Consider the following 652-nt stretch of genomic DNA (forward strand, 5'->3'; position numbering starts at 1 on the left):
GGGAGCGGCCACTGCACTCCAGTCTGGGCGACAGAGTGAGACTCCAACTCAAAAACAAACAAACAAACAAAAAACTGGGGGGGGAAGTCTGGCCGTTTGGCACCTGAGTGATCCAAGAACAGACCATGAGCGGAGGCAAAGGTCAGCGGGAGACCCTGGCAGAAGCGGAGACAGACACGGGTAGAGATGCAGGGGTCCCTTGGAAGGGCCGTGTGACCACCAAGGCCATGTCTACTGCAGAGGGCACATGGACCTGGGGGCTGGGCTTTCTCTGTCTGACCTTCCTTGGGCCCTCCCCTCTGTACTTTCTGGAGAGTGCTGGGCCTCTGGAAAGCGCCCTCTGTGGTCTGGGCACCATCTGTATTGTGAGGGGTAGATAGGGGCTGTGTGGCGGGAGCTAGGGAGGGTGGCTTGGAGGCAAGAACAGGAGTTGCTTGTGTCGGCGCTCCCACCTCCAGCCTCAGCCTTCCGAAATAAGATTCTACCTCCGGAGCATGCCACCCAAGGCCTCCAAGACCTGGGCCTGCCCGCCTCATGTCTAGCAGCACCAGGCTGCTTCCTGGTACTCTGCCCACTCAGACTGCCAACTGCTCCTGGCTTCTCCTCAGCCACCCTGCTCCCGCCCCCTTCTTTTTTTTTTTTTTTTTTTTTT

The 652-nt window shown here is 58.1% G+C and overlaps 1 protein-coding gene across 1 annotated transcript in view; it reads right to left on the bottom strand.

Annotated features, from left to right (window-relative positions):
* The window catches only part of OPN1LW (opsin 1, long wave sensitive), a 17,479-nt gene that overhangs the window by 8,749 nt on the left and 8,078 nt on the right, over window positions 1-652 (bottom strand). The gene's annotated exons all lie outside the window — the stretch shown is intronic.

This window comes from Carlito syrichta, unplaced genomic scaffold (assembly GCF_000164805.1).
Source record: "Carlito syrichta isolate Samal-C Ts95f unplaced genomic scaffold, Tarsius_syrichta-2.0.1 Scaffold314365, whole genome shotgun sequence".
In the NCBI taxonomy this organism is placed as follows: Eukaryota; Metazoa; Chordata; class Mammalia; order Primates; family Tarsiidae; genus Carlito; species Carlito syrichta.